Source organism: Sarcophilus harrisii, chromosome 6 (genome assembly GCF_902635505.1).
Source record: "Sarcophilus harrisii chromosome 6, mSarHar1.11, whole genome shotgun sequence".
NCBI classification, from domain to species: domain Eukaryota; kingdom Metazoa; phylum Chordata; class Mammalia; order Dasyuromorphia; family Dasyuridae; genus Sarcophilus; species Sarcophilus harrisii.
Window position 1 is genome coordinate 137,483,349 of NC_045431.1, and position 16,916 is coordinate 137,500,264.

General features: G+C 35.2%; 1 protein-coding gene across 2 annotated transcripts in view; it reads left to right on the forward strand.

Moving 5' to 3' along the window:
* The window catches only part of GRID2 (glutamate ionotropic receptor delta type subunit 2), a 1,791,455-nt gene that overhangs the window by 780,536 nt on the left and 994,003 nt on the right, over positions 1-16,916 (forward strand). The gene's annotated exons all lie outside the window — the stretch shown is intronic.

Sequence of the window (16,916 nt, forward strand, 5' to 3'; positions counted from 1 at the left end):
ATCCCACAAATTTTGGTATGATGTCTCATCATTGTCATTATCTTGAGTGAAATTATTAATTGTATCTATAATTTGCTGCTTCACCCAATCATTCTTTAAGATGAGATTGTTTAGTTTCCAATTACTTTTTGGTCTATTTCCCCTAACTTTTTTTTCAATGTAGTTTTTATTGCATCATGATCTGAAAAGAAAGCATTTACTATTTCTGCTTTCTTGCATTTAATTTGAGGTCTTTGATGTCCTAAATATGGTCAATTTTTGAATAGGTTCCATGAACTGCTGAGAAGAAAGTATATTCCCTTCTATCTCCATTCAATTTTCTCCAAAGAGCCAACATACCTAATTTTTCTAATATTCTATTTACTTCTTTAATTTCACATTTTCTTTCATTTTTTTATTCTTTTTTATTTATTTGACTGATTCTTGCTGTCTCACAAAGTCATTAGTTTCCATTTGCCTTGTTATATTTTTTAATGATTTTCTTCAGTTAGCTTTTCTATTTCTTTTTCCATTTGTTTCTACTTTTGAAGGTGTTGCTTTCTTCATGCAATTTTTTTTCTCTTCCTTTTCTAAGCTGTTGGGTCTCTTATGCATACCTCTCATTTCCTTTCTCATTTTTTTCTTGTTCCTCTATTATTTGTCTTTTAATGTCTTATTATGAGCACTTCCAAGAAGCCTTTTGGGGCTTGAGACCAATTCATATTATTCTTTGATGTTTCTTCTTGTCTAAATTTGTGCTTTGGTCAGCCCTGTCACCATAGTAGCTTTCTATGGTCACAGTTCTTTTCTGTTTCTTGCTTATTTTCTCCCCTTTTCTTTGATATTTCCCTTTTTATTTTTTATGCTTAAGCTCTCCTCCTTGGGTAAAAGGAGTGCTTTCTCAAACTTCTAGTGCAGCTCTGAACTTTGGCTTTGAGCACAGCAATCCCTGGGTTTGCAGGGAGTAGCTTGGAGTGCTCTTTTCAAGAAACATCCTAGTTTCCCAGAGTTTGCCTTCTGAGCTGGTTCTGGAAACCACCCTACTGTTTTGCTTCACGATTGAGCCAGGATTGAGGGCTTAGTTGATGATTTATTATGGTTAAGATCCTCTCACCAGGTTTACCAGAGTCTATCTGAGCTGAGCTGAACACCCTTTTCACCCCAGTGAGAATGACTTTCTTGAATTTTTTCCTATCTATCTTGAGCTGGAGAATTTACTAGACTCTGATCAGAGGCTTGGTTTCATGGGGGTTTTGAAGGAAACAAGGAGAGCTCGAGTAGCTTCCTGCCTTCACTAAACCATTTTGACTCCATCTCCAATGGTTTTTTGTCATTCCTTATTCTCTTTGATTTCTCTGAAGCTTTTGACTCTGTTTATCACCCTCTCCTCATTATTCTCTTCTCCCTAGGTTTTTGGGATACCAGTAAACTCCTGGGTTCTGCTATGTATGTGACCACTCCTTTTCAACCTTGTTGACTAGATCCTCAACTGGATTATACTCTCTAATTACAAGTATCCAAAAAGATTATGTCTTGGGAGCTCTTGTCTGGCCTCTCTATTCTACTTTACCTGGTGATACCATCAGGTACCATGTGATGTATTTGCTGAGGATTTATCAAATCTATTTCTCCTTCCCCAACCACTCTAATTTCAATTTCATAACTCCAACTTCCTTTCAGACATTTAAAGCTGAATGCCCAGGAAATATCTTAAACTCAGTATGTCCAAACTTTTTGTGTCTTCCCTTAACACTTTCCTCTCCTGTTTTTCTTGTTTTTGTACAAGATATCATCCTTCAGATCACTTAGGCCCACAGTCTAAGTGTCACCCTTATGTTCTTACGATCTTTCATTAGCTCCATATCAAATTTACTATCAAAACCTGTTGATTTCACCTTTGAAACATATCTTCTCTCCTCTGCCATTGCCACCACTCTAGTACAGGCCTTCATCACATCACATCTTAAAATGTTACAATGGTTTGTTGGTAGGTATGCCTGTTTCAAGTATTTCCCCATTCTAATACATCCTTCATTCTGTTACCTGAGTGATTTTCCTAAAATGAAGATCTGACTATGTTACCACTTATCTATTCAATAAACCCCACTGGCTTTTTGTTGCCTCCAGGATCAAATATTAAAACTTTTGCTTGTCATTCAAAGTACTTCATAACCTACCACCGTCATATTTTCAAAATTTCTTATATCTTACTCCCTGGCACATACTCTTTTATCTGGTGACACTGAACGTCTTTACTTTTCCTTCAGTAACTCACTCCATCTTTTTACTCTATTCATTTTCTCTACTTTTCACTCAATTCTGTAATATCTTTTCTTCTCTATCTCTGCCTTCTGCCATCTCTGATTTCCTTTAGTCCCAACCAAAATATGATCTACAATTAGCTTTTCTCAAGCCCTCTTAATTCTACTGCTTTCTTTCTGTTAATTTCTTTCTATTTATCCTGTATGCAACTTGTTAATATATATTTGCCCATGCCTTGCTTTTTGCATTGTAAGGTTCTTCATGGAATTGCCTTTTAACTCTTTCTATATCTTTAGCACATAGCACAGTCTCCAGAACATAATGAGTAATTAATAAATATGTATGGATCAATTGGCCACCACTGTAGGACTGGTTCATTGAATCAGTACTAGATCTTCTTCATCCCCTGAACCAGAGCTTATTGATCTTTGCTTGGAAAAATCTTTGCCTGTAGAACCCTATAAGAAAATAAAGTCATTCTCCAAGTGGTCCCAGGGTCCATTCTTAAAATCCTATCATTCAGGGTTCATTCTCACAATCCTATCACTCACTTTTTTTTAACCTTGGCTACATACCTCTCCTTCACTTTTTTTTCCCCTTTTGGTCTGACTCTTTTTGACCCTACTAAGTTTTTTTTTTTTTTTTTTTTTTTTTTTTTTTGGCAAAGCTACCAGCTTATTTCCTTCTCTAGCTTATTTTATAAATGACAAAAACTGAGACAAATAGAGTTAAGGCTTATGGTCACAGAATCAGAAAGTTTTCTAAGGGATTTAAACTTGTCAAGCTGAATCTTCCTGACTCCAGTCCTGATACTCTATCCACTCTGCCACTTAGCAGCCCCTTAATTTTCTTTACATGAATATAGTCCATTGCCAGGAATCATCTAAATTTACCCTGGGAAAATTTCTTAAAGCGTTGAAAATTTCTAATTCTATTCTCTTTGACTCTTTCACAGTACCTATTTATTTCCCTGGACTTTTTTCATCTTGTAAACATCTTTTCAATATTTTGATTTCTATAACGTAACACTACTTATACAGTTACTCAACAACCAGAGAAGAGAGGAGGACTCTTACTTTCCTGGCTTTGAACAATTTGACACTCTTGAAGCAATTAAAAATTTCTAGCTGTTTGGTCTGTGAGTTGAGGGAGGCACAAACAACTTGAAAAATATTTGACTCCTGAAGTTCTATTCTCCTGACCTGTTGTGTTATCTTTTGTGTTCTCATTCTCACTAAAATCTGTACTTACTTTCTGATGCCTCATTTTGCTAATGTCTTACAAACTTGTCTTACTGTTTAATTTCCTCCATCATCCTCCTTCTCTTCTTTCTGTAGTCATTATGCGCTTCAAAATATTTAGAAAAATGTGTGTTCTTAGACTTGGATTCTCTCATTGTTGAACATTGCCGCATCCATCAGAATTGATCATCATATAATATTGATCTCCTGGTTCTGCTCATTTCACTCAGCATCATGTATGTCTCCCCAAGCCTCTCTGTATTCATCCTGCTGGTCATTTCTTATAGAACAATAATTGATAATTGGATTTTTTTATCACTCTTTTCAGATGATATGATGATATACTTAGAAAACCCCAGAGATTCTACTAAAAAGCTATTAGAAATAATCTACAACTTTAGCAAACTTGCAGGATACAAAATAAATCCAAATAAATCATCTGCATTTTTATACATCACTAACAAAATCCAACAGCAAGAGATACAAAGAGAAATTCCAATTAAAATAACTGCTGATAGTATAAAATATTTGGGAATCTATCTGCCAAGGGAATGTCAGGAACTATATGACCAAACTACAAAGCACTTTGCACACAAATAAAGTCAGATTTAAGCAATAGGAAAAATATTAAGTGCTCTTGGATATGTTGAGCAAATATAATAAAGATGACAATACTACCTAAACTCATCTATTTATTTAGTGCTTACCAATCAGATTCCCAAGAAACTATTTTAATGACCTAGAAAAACTAACAACAAAATTCATCTGGAAGGACAAAAGGTCAAGACTTTCAAGGGAACTAATAAAAAAAATCAAATGAAGGCAGCCTAGCTGTACCTGATTAAAAACTATATTATAAAGCAGCAGTCACCAAACCCATTTGGTATTGGCTAAGAAATAGACTAACTGATCAGTGCAATCGATTAGGTTCACAAGACAAAAGAGTCAATAACTACAGCAATCTAGTGTTTGATAAACCCAAAGACCCCAACTTTTGGGATAAGAATTCATAATTTGACAAAATTTTCTGGGAAAATTGGAAATTAGTATTGCAGAAACCAGGCATTGACCCATACTTAACACCATACACCAAGATAAGGTCAAAATGGGTTCATGATCTAGGTATAAAGAATGAGATTATAAATAAATTAGAAGAACAGAGGATCATTTACTTTTCAGACCTGTGGAGGAGGAAGGAATTTGTGCCCAAAGAAGAACTAAACGTCATTATTGATCACAAAATAGAAAATTTCTTCCATTTTCCAATTGATAAATGGTCAAAGGATATGAACAGACAATTCTCAGATAAAGAAACTGAAACTAGGACTAGTCATATGAAAAGGTGTTACAAATCATTGTTGATCAGAGAAATGCAAAGTAAGATAACTGAGGTACTACTATACACCTATCAGATTGGCTAAGATGAAGAATGTTGGAGGGGATGTGGGAAAACTGGGACAGTGATGCATTGCTGGTAGAGTTGTGAATGGATTCAACCATTCTGGAGAGCAATTTGGAACTATACTCAAAAAGTTATCAAACTGTGCATACCCTTTCATCCAGCAGTGTTACTACTGGGCTTATATCCCAGAGAAATCTTAAAGAAGGGAAAGGGACCTGTATGTGCAAAAAATTTTGTGGCAGCCCTTTTTGTAGTGACTAGAAACTGGAAATTGAAGGGATGCCCATCAACTGGAGAATGGCTGGATAAATTGTGGTATGTGAATGTTATGGAATATTATTGTTCTATAAGAAATGACCAGCAGGATGAATACAGAGAGGCTTGGGGAGACATACATGATGCTAAGTGAAATGAGCAGAACCAGGAGATCATTATACACTGCAACAACAATACTACATGATGATCAATTCTGATGGACGTGGCTCTCTTCAACAATGAGAGGATCCAAATCAGTTCCAAATGATCTGTAATAAACAGAACCAGCTATACCCAGAGAAAGAACACTGGAAAATGAGTGAGGACACCACATAACATTTCCACTCTTTCTGTTATTGTTTGCTTGCATTTTTGTTTTTCCTTCTCAGGTTATTTTTATCTTCTTTCTAAATCTAATCTTTCTGGTGCAACAAGATAACTGTATGTATGTATGTATATATATATATATATATATATATATATATATATATATATATGTGTGTGTGTGTGTGTATATGTAAACACACACACATATATTGTATTTAACATATACTTAACATATTTAACATACATGGGACTATCTGTCATCTAGGGGAAGGGGTGGAGGGAAGGAGGGGAAAAGTTGAAACAGGAGTTTTTGCAAGGGTCAGTCTTGAAAAACTACCCATGCATATGTTTTATATATAAAAAGTTATAATAATTTTTTAAAAGAAAATGCTGTGCTATGATACACACTCAGTTCCCACAGTCCTCTCTCTGGGTGTTGATGTCTCTCTTCCTCACAAAATGTTTGGAACTGGCCTGAATCATCTAATTGTTGAAAAGAGCCATGCCCATCAGAATTGATCATCATATAATCTTCTTGTTGCTGTGTACCATGATCTCATGGTTCTGCTTGTTTCACTTAGCATCAATTCATGTAAGTCTCTCCAAGACTCTCTGAAATCACATATTGATTGTTTCTTATACAACAATCATATTCCACAACATGCATATACCATTACTTATTCAGCCATTCTCCTACTGATGGGCATTCACTCAGTTTCCAGTTTCTTGTCAATATAAAAAGTTTTCTTGTCTCAAATCCATTGACATTCTCCATTTACCAGATTTTTTCTTTATAACAAATACAGGGGTGTTCCATGGGCTGTTTGTTTCCTCCATGTGTCCTAATTCTAATTGTTCTTGTATTAATTGATGTAGAGCTGCTTTTTTTTTCTTCTTTATTTTAATAATCAGGGGTCATTGCTCCACCCATTCCAGTGTGGTGGTAGTCCAAGACATTTTTGGAGTGGTGGAAGCCACAGCAGCAATGACCCCTCCTTAAATCTGTGGTGATTTTCATTCCTAATTGGTATAAAATATCCTTACCCCATAAGTTAATATGTAAACCATCTATTATTAAAGGAAAAATGGTTCCTATCTTTCTGTCTTTTTTGCCATTTTACTGGTTCAGCAGATATCAAAGCTTCCTTACTACCTGCTACTCCTAGCACTAAGTTGCTCAAAATTTAAGTTCCTGAAGCAACCTGAATGGCAATCAATCAAGTATGTTCTAAAAATTATGTCATCCAGATTTCATTCTTAGGCTTTACATTAGGAGAGCCTTTGAAAGGTTGTAAATCCAGATAGATACAAGAGGAGGATGGGGCCAAAGATGGTGGAACAGGAGGCTAGGTGTGGGAGAGGCCATTTATTATCATCCTCCTCACACTCAGGAGAGGGATATCTACTGGTAAGAAATGGACTTGTTTGTGCTCCAATTGTAGTTTCTGACCTCTTTCTGGTTCCGATTTCAGACTCTGTTTCTTTCTTTCTTTGTAAAGCTGCCTAGCCCATACTTCTTGCTCCCACCTGGTCTTGAGTTAACTAACTTACAGAGAATTTTCCCTCCCTTCCCTTTTTACTGAAGTGTCCCCTCTAACTTGCTGCCAACTCACAGGGTCCCTATTCTGGTGACACTTCTCTGAATCCTACCACTGTGGGTAGCTAGGGGGTCTTACCATTACTGGTCTTCAGAGTGCTACTGGACAAAGCCAGCCATATTATGAGAGGGAGAGTCAGGAGCCAGAGGAGCAGGAAATCTCCTTTATTGCCAATCAGTTACATGTTCAGGAACTCCTCTCTTGCCTCCTCGTCTCCTCTTATAAAGCCAACAACAACAAGTGAACATGTAGGGACTTTGGAAACAGTGACAGTTCACTAATCAGGAGCCTGGAAAAGACAAACAGGAAGACTTGCCTGCTCCTGCACAAAAAGTCACTGTTTGTTTCCTGACTCTTTTCAGATACCTGGAAACAGTGCAGCCTTGTATGATACCTTGAAGCCCTCAACACATTCCTCTGTTTCCATGAGAACGTGTCCTTACTTGACTCTCTTGGTTTCAGCCTGGCTGTTTGCAGAGGCTCCTAACAGACTGCCATGAATATTTTTGCACATGTGGGCCCCTTTCCCTTTTTAAAATATCTTTAGGATAAAAGCTCAATAGAAACACTGCTGTATCAAAGGATATGAACATTTTGATAGCCCTTTGGACATAGTTCCAAATTGCTCTCCAGAATTATTGGCTTAATTCACAACTTAACCAACAATGTATTAATATCCCAGTTTTCCCACATTCCCTGCAACATTAGCCATTATCTTTTCCTATTGTCTTAGCCAATCTGAGAGGTGTGTAGTGGTACCTCAGAGTTGTTTTAATTTGCATTTCTCTTTTCAATAGTGATTACAGGACTTTTTCATATGGCTACAAATTGTTTTGGTTTCTTCATATGAAAATTGTCTGTTCATATCCTTTGACCACTTGAATTCTTATACATTGAGTCTTATACATTGACTCAAATTTTATATTTTAGATATATTTTAGAAATGAGGTCTTTATCAGAACCTTTGAATGAAAAATGTTTTCCCAATTTATTGCTTTCCTTGTCTGCATTAGTTTTGTTTTTACAAAACTTTTTAACTTAATATAATCAAAATTATTTATTTTGTATTCAATAATAAACTCCAGTCCTTCTTTGGCCACATATCCCTTCCTTCTCCACACATCTGAGAGGTAAACTACTCTTTGTTCTTTTAATTTGCTTATAATATCATTCTTTATGTCCAACTCAAGAATCCATTTTGACCTTATCTTGGGGTATACAGTGTTAGGTGTGTGTCAGTGGCTACTTTTTGCTATACTAGTTGCCAATTTTCCCAGCAGTTTTTGTCAAATGGTGAGTTTTTAATCCCCAAAGCTGGTGTTTTGGGGTTTGTCAAATACTAGATTACTATAGTCATTGTCTATTTTGTCTTGTGAACCTAATCAATTCCACTGACTACTCTATATCTCAGCCAGTAGTTAAATGTTTTTGATGGTGGCTGCTTTGTAATATAGTTTTAGATCTGATAAAACGAGACCACTTTCATTTGCATTTTTTTCATTAATTCCCTTGAAATTCTTGCCTTTTTGTTCTTCCAGATGAAATTTGTTATTATTTTTTCTAGATCTGTAAAATAATTTTTTGGGAGTTTGATTAGTAGGGTTCTGAATAATTAAGTTAATTTAGTTAGTATTGTCATTTTTCTTATATTCATTCAGCCTACCTATGAGCTTTTGATATTTTTCCACTTGATTAGATCTGATTTTATTTGTGTGGAAAGTGTTTTGTAGTTGTGTTCCTATAGTTCCTGATTTTGCCTTGGCAGGTATACTCCCAAATATTTTATATTATCAGCATTTATTTTAAGTGGAATTTCTCTTTGTATCTCTTGCTGCTGGAATTTGTTGATAATATATTAAAATGCTGATGATTTCTGTGGATTTATTTTGTTTCCTGAAACTTTGCTAAAGTTGTGGATTATTTCTAACAGTTTTTTAGTAGAATCCTTTACGGTTCACTAAGTATACCATCATATCATCTACAAAGTGTGATAATTTGGTTTCCTCATTACCTACTTTAATTCCTTTAATTTCTTTTTCATCTCTTATTGCTAAAGCTAGCATTTCTAATACAATATTGAATAGTAATGATTTTAATAGGCAACCTTGTTTCACTCCTGATTTTATTGGGAATGGGAATTATCTCCATTATATATGATGCTTACTGACGCTTTTAAATGGATGCTCCTTAATATTTTAAGGAAAATTCCATTTATTCCTATACTCTCAAGTGTTTTTAATAGGAATGGATATTGGATTTTATCAAATGCTTATGTGGTTTTTTTGTTAATTTGGTTATTGACATAGTCAATTATGCTAATAGTTTTCCTAATATTGAACCAGCCCTGCATTCCTGGTATAAATCCTACTTGGTCATGGTGTATTATCCTGGGGATAATTTTCTGTAATCTTTTTGCTAATATTTTATTTAAGATTTTTGCAAGAATTAGGGAGATTTTATAATTTTCTTTCTTTGTTTTCAATATACCTGGTTTAGGTATCAGTACTATATCTGTGTCATAAAAGGAATTTGGTAGGAGTTCTTCATTCCCTATTTTTCAAATAATTTAAATAGTATTGGAGTTAATTGTTCTTTAAATGTTTGGTAGAATTCATAGGTAAATCCATCTGGTCCTGGGGATTTTTCTTAGGGAGTTGGTTATTAATTTGTTCTGTTTCTTTTTCTAAAATGGGACTATTTAAGCAATTTACTTCCTCCTCTGTTAATCTGGGCAGCCTATATTTTTGAAGGTAGTCATCTATTTCATTTAGGTTATCAAATTTATTGGCATAAAGTTGAACAAAGTAACTTCTAATTATACTCTAATTTCCTCTTCATTGATGGAAAGTTCTGCCTTTTCATTTTTAAGAGTAACAATTTGATTTTCCTCTTTCCTTTTTCTAATCAAATTTATGAAAGGTTTATTTATTTTGTTGCTTTTTTCATAAAACCAAGCCTTAGATTTATTTGTTAATTCAATAGTTTTTAACTTTCAATTTTATTAATATCTCCTTTTAATTTTAGAATTTCAAATTTAGTATTTGATTGGGGGGTTTTAATCAGCTCTTCTTCTAACTTTTTAAGTTGCAAGCCCAATTCATTGATCTTCTCTTTCTCCATTTTATTCAAGTAAGCCTCTAGAGATAGAAAATTTCCCTTTATTACCACTTTGGCTGCATCCCACAAATTGTGGTATGTTGTCTCATTGTTGTCATTCTCTTGGGTGAAATTATTAATTGTGTCTATGATTTGCTGTTTCACCCATTAATTCTTTAGGATGATATTATTTAGTTTCCAATTATTTTTAAGTCTATTTACCCCTAGCTTTTTGTTGACTGTAGTTTTCATTGCATCATGATCTGAAAAGAATGCATTTACTATTTCTGCCTTTCTGAATTCAATTTTGAGGTCATTATGTCCTAATGTATGTCCAGTTTTTATATAGTTCCATGAACTGCTGAGAAGAACGTTTACTTCTTTCTGTATCCATTCAGTTTTCTCCAAAGATCTATTATACCTAACTTTTCTAATATTCTATTTACCTCTTTAACTTCTTTTTTATTTGTTTTTTGCTTTGATTTATCTAATTCTGAGAAGGCAAGGTTGAGATAGCCCACTATCATAGTTTTGCTGTCTATTTCTTCTTCCAACTCTCTTAATTTCTCCTTTAGGAATGTAGATGCTATACCACTTGGTGCATATATGTTTAGTATTGACATTGCTTCATAGCAAAATATAGTTTCCTTCCTTATCTCTTTTAATTAGATAGATGAAATAGATAGATTTTTGCTTTTTCTTGATCTGAGATAAGGATAGCTACCCACACTTTTTTGACTTCACCTGAAGCATAATAGATTCTGCTCCAGCCTTTTACCTTTACTCTGTATTTATCACTCTCCTTTAAATGTGTTTCCTGTAAATAACATATTGTAGGATTCTGACTTTTGATCCAGTCTGCTATCCTCTTCTGCTTTATGAGAGAGTTCATTCCATTCAAATTTATAGTTAAAACTACTAATTCTGTATTTCCTGCCATCTTATTATCCCCAGATTATATTTTTCTTTTTCTTTCCCCCGTTAACCCCTTCCCCAGTGTTAAATTTATGGGCACCACTTGCCTCATGCAGCTCTCCCTCTTTAGAATCCCTCCCACCCACTTTGAGTCCCTCCTCCTTTTTTATACCTTTCCCTTATTTTTTCTGTATTTCCTTCTATTTAGCCTACTCTTTTCCTTTTCCCTTTACTTCTCCCACTTTTTTAAAAAATAATTATAACTTTTTATTGACAGAGTCCATTCCTGGGTAGTTTTTTACAACATTATCCCTTATACTCACTTCTGTTCCGACTTTTCCCTTCCCTCCCTCCACCCCCTCCCCTACATGGCAGCAGTACTATACATGTTAAATATGTCACAGTATATCCTAGATACAATATATGTGTGCAGAACCAAACAGTTTTCTTGTTGCACAGGAAGAATTGGATTCAGAAGATAAAAATAATCTGGGAAGAAAAACAAAAATGCAAACATTTTAGATCCATTTCCCAGTGTTCTTTCTTTGGGTGTAGCTGCTTTTGTCCATCCTTGATCAATTGAAACTGAGTTAGATCTTCTGTTTGTCAAAGAAATCCACTTCCATCAGAATACATCCTCATACATACATACATACATGTTGAAGTATATAATGATCTCCTGGTTCTGCTCATTTCACTTAGCATCAGTTCATGTAAGTCTCTCCAAGCCTCTCTGTATTCATCCTGCTGGTCGTTTCTTACAAAACAATAATATTCCATAACATTCATATACCACAGTTTACCCAACCATTCTCCAATTGATGGGCATCCATTCATTTTCCAGTTTCTAGCCACTACAAACAGGGCTGCCACAAACATTTTGGCACATACAGGTCCTTTTCCCTTCTTTAGTATCTCTTTGGGGTATAAGCCCAGTAGTCCTCTTCCACTTTTTAATGAGGTGAGAGAAGTTTTTCTGTAAATCAAATATGTCTAATAGTTTTACTTTAAACCAAATCTGATGAGAGTAAGATTCACACAATGTTCCTCTCCCTCCCTCAATTCCTTCAGATATATAGGTTTTCTTTGCCTTTTGTGAGATGTAATTTCCCTCTTTTTACCTCCACTTTTTCCTTTTGCTGATACAATCCCCTTTCCACTTCTAATTCCCTATTTTAAACAGTATATTTATTATAACATTAAAATCAAATTATATATTTGCTCTTTATGTATGCCCGTAACAGAAATACAGTTCTTAAGAATTCATTTTATCTTTTTATGCTTCTCTTCAGTCCTATATTTAGAGGTCAAAATTTTTTTAGCTCTGTTTTTTCATTAGGAATAATGGAATTCATCTGTTTCAATGAATGTCCATCTTTTCAGGGAGTCAATAATCCCTAGATTATCTCACCTAGACCTTTTTCCCAGGTCTGTTGTTTTTCCAAGTAGATATTGAACCTTTTTCCAATTTTTTCTTTCTTTGTTTTTTTTTTTTCTTTTTTTCTTTTCTTTTTCTTTTTTTTTTTTTTAGTTTTGCTTGATTGATTCTTGATTTCTCAATGAATCATTCATTTCCATTTGTTAGGTTCTGACTTTTAATGAGTTATTTTCTTCATTAACTTTTTTTTTACTTTTTTATATATGTCCAATTGAGTTTTTAAATGGGTTGTTTTGCTCTATGGAATTTTTTTTTCTCATTTCACTAATTTTTTTAATGAGTTATTTTCTTTTTCCAAATCACAAATCCTACTTTCTTAGGAGTTCTTTAACTTTTCCAATTCACATTTCAGGAAGTTGTTTTCTTTTTCCACTTTATCAAATCTTTCTTTTAATGAGTTATATGCTTTTTCCTTACTCTCTTGCAGAGCTTTTCTTTCTCCATTTTTCTTCTAGTTCTCTTTTAAGATCTTTTATAATTTCTTTTAGGAAAGCCTTGCATGGTGGGGAATCAGGTTATATCCTCCTTTGGGGTTTTGTCTGGAGACTGTCTACTGTTAGTCTCCTCAGGGCTGGAAATCTATTCCCTTTCTATATAGAAACTACTATAGTTAGACCTTGCTTTGCTTTTTTACTAGTTTTTTAAAAGCCCTTGGGGATCTGCCTTCAGGACAAGGCAGTTCTCAGTTTCTTCTACAGAACAGGCACAGATGGATAGTAGCTATTCTGCAAATGGGCTGCAAGGAGCAGGTTCTCTGTGTCACTGCCCTGGGTAGAGCCCCGATGTGCTAAAGTGTGACTGCCCTGTGCTGTAGAATGTGGATGTCCAGCTGCACTGTGGTCATGCTGAGTCACTCCTGGTATTGGGTAGATGTGGCCAGATCCTGTGAAACTCTGGCGTTTTGGGGTCCACTCTACCTTTGGCGTTTGAGTAATTTCTCTGCTGATCTACTGTTTTGCAACCAAAGCATAGCAGCCAATATGTGGTAGAGTCCTCCCTGAAAATTCTCCACCTGAGGAGACCACACCCCGCCCCTGGTGGGCTCAGCATGTGTTCAGTGTGTGCTAGCCTCCGTGTTCTGCCTCCCTGCCTGCACTGGCCTCCTCCTGCCTGATCAAGATACACCTTTTCTGGCAATTTTCCAGATTATCTTTGGCTGGTAATTTGTTATACTCCTAATAGTTGTGGATTCTAGCAGTCAAGTGCTATTTCAGAGGCTGAATTTGATAAAGAGTAATGAGGGTAGAAGGGAGCTCAGAATTAAGTTTGTGTCCTACCTGCCATCTTGGCTCTGCCCAATTCCAGCTCTCCTCTTTATAGTACCTTCCCCTTTCTTACACCTTTCTTATACTACTTCTCTTTTCCCTTCTGTTAGCCTTCTCCTTTATTTTCCCCTTTCCCCTCCCACTTTCATATAAGGTAAGACAAGTTTCTCTGTGAAATCAAATATGTCTGATATTCTCTCTTTGAGTCTAATCTGATGAGTGTAAGATTCAAACAATGCATATCCCCTTCTCTTCTTTTCCTCAGTTAAAACAGGTCTTTTTTGCCTCTTTGTGAGATATAATTTACCTTATTTTGCCTCCTTTCCACTTTTTCCAGTATAATTCTCTTTCCATCTTTAGTTTCTTTTTCATATTATCATAATAAAATCAAATTATACCCACACTCTCTAAGTATGCCCATAACAGAAATATAGTTTTCAAAAGTGCTTTCCTTTTTACCCTTTTAGGCTACTCTTAAAGTTCTGTGTTTGGAGATCAATTGTTTTTGTTCAGTTCTGGTCTTTTCATCAGAAATAGATGAAATTCACCTATATCATTGAATGTCCATCTTCTTCCTATAATGCTCATTTTAGCTGGATAGCTTATTCTTGGTTGTAATCCAATTTCCTTTGCCTTTCAGAATATCAGATTCCAGGCCCTTCGATCCTTTAAGATGGAAGCTGCTGGGTCCTGGGTAATCGTGATTGTGACTCCTCGGTATTTAAATTGTTTCTTTCTTGCTGCTTGCCATATCTTTTCATTGGTGCAATAATTCTGAAATTTAGCTATGATAGGGGTTTCTTTCAGAAGGTGATTGGTGAATTCTTTCAATACCTATTTTACCTTCTGATTCTATGACATGGGCAGTTTTCCTTTATGATTTCATGTAAGATAATATCTAGGTTCTTTTTTTCAACACGGCTTTCAGGAAGTCCAGTAATTCTTAGATCATCTCTCCTAGATTTATTTTCCAGGATAGTTGTTTTTCCTAGGAGATATTTCATATTTTCTTCTGTTTTTTCTTTTCTTTTTTGTTTTTGTGTGACTGATTCTTGAAGTCTTATTGAGTCATTCATTTCCATTTGTTCAATTATTATTTTTAGTGTATTATTTTCTTCAGTTACCTTTTTTTAGCTCCTTTTGTATTTGGCCAATTGAAGTGCTTTTTCATTGCATTTTTTTCCATTTTACAATTTCTGTTTTTCAATGAATTGGTTTCTTTTTTATATTTATTTTGTAAGGAGTTATATGCTTTTCCCATTTTATCAGATGCCTTTTCCATTTCATCAAATCTATTTTTAAGGAGTTTTCTTCATATGATTTCTATTTTTCCTTTTCTACCCCTTCTTGCAAAGATCTCATTTCCTTTCCCCATTTTCTTCTAAATCTCTTTTAAGATCCTTTTGGAATTCTTCCAAGAGAGCTTTGTGAAATGAGGAACACCTCAAGCCCCTTTGGGGCTTCATCTGAAGCTGATTTTCCTTTAGGATCCTCAGGTTGAGGTCTGTTCTTCTCTTTCTCCATAAAAGCAGTCTATGATTAGAGTTCTTTTGGCTATTTTTGCTCATTTTTTAAAGGTTGAGATCTGTTTTTAAGGCAAAGGGGCATCAGCTGCTTTAGTTTGCTCTGGGGCCAGTGTTGCTGACTGTTTTCCAGGGATGGGTAAGCTTGGCCAGGTCCTTCTGGGGTTTAATGGCTCACAATTTCCCTTTTGTATTTGCTTTGGGTGTCTTAATGCTAATCTGGTGATACATTAGCTTGTAACATAAGAGACTTGCAGTAGATTCCCAGGTCTATGGGCACAACAACATTCTGGCTTCCCACCTGAACTCCTTGACCTGTGCTCCCTGTGCCATGGTCTGAGGTCAGCAGCCTCTCCTACTGCCTGATTGAAACAGAACAGAAATTTTCTGAAGTTCTTCCAAAGTATCTTCTTCTGGAAATTTGTTGTATTTGTGGGTTCTGTCACTCCAAAACCAGTTCAGAGACTTAATCTGTTGTTGATCTAAGGGAACCTCGGGGGAGGTCAGATAGAAATGTATCTGTTCTCCACCATCTTGGCTTCACCCTGGCCGCTACATTTTAGAAAGAATATTAACAAGCAGGAAAGATTCCAGTATGTTGAGGAATCATTTGACTATGGTATATGATGATTGGTTTAATAAACTCATGGAGGAGAGAAGCTTTAAAGAGGATCTGATTGCTGTCTTCAAGCTCTGCTTTGCCCTGAAGTTTAGAAAGAGTAGCAAACTATATAGTCACTGAAAGGCATGTTGAGGCTTCTTATATTTTCCATGATTGCGAAGAAAAATAAAATTTCTTGAAAGGTGAGGTGTTATCCTTCACTGGAGATACTCAAACAAGAATATTCTTGGTCAAGCAGAAGTTGGACAAATAGCTTTAGAAGTGCTTTACAATTCTGAGATTCTATTTTTCTAGTCCCTACTACAAATGCATATTATCACCATTAAAATGAACAAAGAACAATTGGGACAGAGGTAAGAGAGGAAGAAATATTTTTTCACATTTTCTTCACTGAATAGACATGTCATGTTTCTTTTAATTAGGAGAAAGAGGCATTCATAGTAGCTCTGTGGATGAAATGGGGGCATGTTATTCTCAGTGAGTGTAATGCAACTTGAAATCATAGACAGATCAGTGAACAAATACAGAGAGAAAAATTCTATAGAATTCTAGTACCAACAGCAATTTTGTTGATAAAACAACCACCCTGAAGGAGATCTCCAAGGTAGCAGCTCATCCAATTAAAAGGTATTGAGTGATGTTTCATGATAGCTGGTTTCATATCAAATTCTCCCTGTTCTCAAAGAAACTTGTTTTATTAATGAGGGAGGTGGCGATAGTACAAACATGGGATATTGCTTTCATGTCTCATACATTTTTATGTGGTAGAGATAGGGCATAGAGATTGAACTATCATTGATAAATGAATGTTCCCACTGGGTTTATTCCCTTGTGCACTGCAGATTATCACCTGCCCTGAAACTTAAAGACTTTCTGAGAGTTATTTACAGTACTTAAACATTAAGTGACATCCATTGTCACATACTGGGAAGAGACAGGTCTTGAACTCACTCTTATCTTGAAAGATATGTCTCTTTTATTTGTAATTAGTGT